Here is a 2,892-nt window from a genome sequence, read left to right as displayed (position 1 = left end):
TTGCAGGACTAATTCATGGTTCAGAATTAAGCTATATGTAAACTTGGAAGTCATTGGGTTGTTTCCTTTGTTTGTTTTCATGCTTCCTTACCTCCATTTCACAGAATCATATTATTGTAGAGGTCAAAGAGCATCAGCAGTCATTGAGTCCTGTCAGAATCAGAAAAAGAACAGCTTTTACAACACATTAGACAAGGAATCATCTGGGCTTTTACTTGAAAATATGTATCAGTTAGACATAGTAAGAGTCCCGCAGTCTTTGCTACAGTGGAGGCTGAGGCTGATGAATTGTTTTAGCATGGGAGTCCTGAGGCACACTGAAATATCCCTACTGATTGTCTGCACTAGATGTTGGATCAACATCATGTGCCTCTGTTAGTAGAGGACAAACAAATTACCTAAGGTGAGCAAACTGGACTAGGTTAGAAACAGAGTGGATTAAAGCTTGGATATGGTTCAGAAGTGGGATGTTGCAGTGAGTAGCCCTCGTACATCTAGACTAGGAAAGATTAAAAGATCCATTAAAAAAAAAAGACATTTAGTGAGGGAGAATACATCTAATTTATAAGTTTTTCCAAACCTAATCTCTTTATTGCTCATTCCTGCAGTTTTTTTTTTATCCTCTGATTATCAACAAATTCAAACCAATCTCTCTTCTATGCATTACAATTTCAAAAATTTAACAAGGGACAGGAACAGCTTTTTTAAGCATTTACTATGTATCAGACATTGTGCTGATCATTTTGCAAATGTTATCTTATCTGAGAAACAACCATCTTCTCTCTGCCTTCCAAGTCTTCTCTTTAGCAGACTATGGATTCCTCATTCCTTACATTCATCTTAATAACTTCACATGGCAAGGTTCTAAGGTTCTAAGGCATTTTATCATCCTGTGTGTCCCCTTCATAAGGTCTCTTGATTGCTAACATCTTTTCTGAATTCAAGAACCCAGAACTAACTACAGTATTCTAGATTACTGTTTCTTATAATTCTAATTAAAGCAAAATTCATCATTTTTTTCCATTTATCTACATATTTACTCTGGGATCAGAAGTAGTATAAAGTAATCAGTAGATACTTGACCAAGGAGTCAGAAAATAACAATTATCCATCCCTGTCACCTAAAGGTGCTAATTGTGTAATCAAGACTTTACATATCTTAGAAGTAGTTCTCAAAAAACTCTTAACTTATAGAGGTATTGCTCATCTGTAAGAGTAGGTGTCTTTGTATTGAGTATATGGCATCCCAATGAAATCTCAAAGACCTCATTTTTTTTTTCCTCAGCAACAAAATATGGTTTTATCAGAGGTCTTTGGCATTATGTTTCTAAGGGGAAAGTCCCAGGCATAAGCAGAGTGGGGAGGGGAAAGCACTAGGTTAAGCCAGAGGCTGTTGTTAAGACTTATTATGAAGGGCTGGCATACTGGCCAGCACAAGCAGCAGTCGGGCATAGATGTCAGTGCCCCAAAGGAACACAGCTTCATTCAGGAACTCATTGTGGTCATGCAGCAGGACTGAGGTTCACTTCATCAGGGAGAAGCCCAGTACTGGAACCCCTGCAGTCCATAGGTAGCAGCTGTCAGTGGCAGCTGGGAAGATTTTGGGCTTCACTCTGAGATTCATCTCTTGACAGACTGTGCTGAATTCAGTCCACCATGGATTAGAGTCATTGGTGGCTGTAATTTGGGGCTCTGTCCATTTCTGTTGAAACCTGTAGGTGACACCTTCTCCAGTCTCCTGGCACCAGCCCTGAATCTGTTCCTCAAAGGCCTTAAGGTCCTCATCTGGAGCAACTTGAAAGTCGAAGCTAGCGCTCATGGTGGCTGACACTAAATTGAAGGCAACTCCTCCCTCCAGTATTGTCATGTTCACTGAGGTTGCAGGCCCCAGGGTAAGGTTGTGGTCTCACTGTAGCCAATGCTTCTCCTGCTCTCGGAACTCCAGGACTGAGGTGACCACATTGTGCAGCTTCTCTGCTGCCATATTCTCAAAGAACCATGAGCCATGGCCTGGGTTCCCAGAGCTTGTGACATGCAGCCACCAAGGGCTATGTTCTCTATCAAAGACCATGAAAGTTTCTGTAGGACTAGCCAAGCCCTCACCTAGGGCAAAGCCAGCTCATAGAACCTGAAACTCCAGCCGTTTCACAAAGATCTCCATGCCCTGGCGTCCTCCAGTCTCCTTATCAGGGACAAAAGGAATGTGAATGGTCCTGGGAAAACACTTCCCTCCTTCCTTTAGCCTCTGAACATCCTCCAGGTACTGAATGCCAACACATTTCATGTTCTGAGCACCCCAAGCATAAATATTCCCTTGGGTGTCTTTGAAGGAAAGGGATTGTGATTCCAGTGTTCCTAGAAGGCAGGCACCACACTGGTGTGGGAGGTAAGCACAAGAGAACAGATGTTGAGATCTGTACTTTGCCAGGTCAATATAGTCACTACTCAGCCTGGGGCCACCTCCACCTTCTGCACTCGAGGCCCAAGTCCTTGGCTATCTTCTCCAAAAAAAGCACAGTTTCATCATAGTTGGGCTCTGGCTGCACAGTACAGATTCGGAGGTACTGACAAAACAGTATCACACCTGGATGTTCCCCCTCTGAGAAACTGGTGGTGGTCTTAGCCAGGCATAGTAGTCCTGGATGCCTGGCTTCCTTCCCCTGCTATTCTTCTTCCAATGGCTAGCTCCCTCCAAGGTATAGCTTGAGTACCAGTTCCTACTCCAGGCCTCTCTGGATCCTCCCCCCACCTTTTTTTAAAAATTACTTTGTATTGTACTGTATTGTATTGTATTGTATTGTATTGTATTGTATTGTATTGTATTGTATTGCATTGTATTGTATTGCATTGTATTGTATCATATATTCCTTACATTTACTTATCTGTGCACGT

The 2,892-nt window shown here is 42.4% G+C and overlaps 1 pseudogene; it reads right to left on the bottom strand.

Annotated features, from left to right (window-relative positions):
- Positions 1-1,396: 1,396 nt before the first annotated feature.
- LOC110201695 (aminoacylase-1A pseudogene) lies at positions 1,397-2,631 on the bottom strand (annotated as a pseudogene).
- Between the last annotated feature and the right edge of the window lie 261 nt (positions 2,632-2,892).

This window comes from Phascolarctos cinereus, unplaced genomic scaffold (genome assembly GCF_003287225.1).
Source record: "Phascolarctos cinereus isolate Bilbo 61053 unplaced genomic scaffold, phaCin_HiC Scaffold_726;HRSCAF=1367, whole genome shotgun sequence".
Taxonomy (NCBI): domain Eukaryota; kingdom Metazoa; phylum Chordata; class Mammalia; order Diprotodontia; family Phascolarctidae; genus Phascolarctos; species Phascolarctos cinereus.
This window is presented reverse-complemented; position numbering and strand designations above follow the sequence as displayed.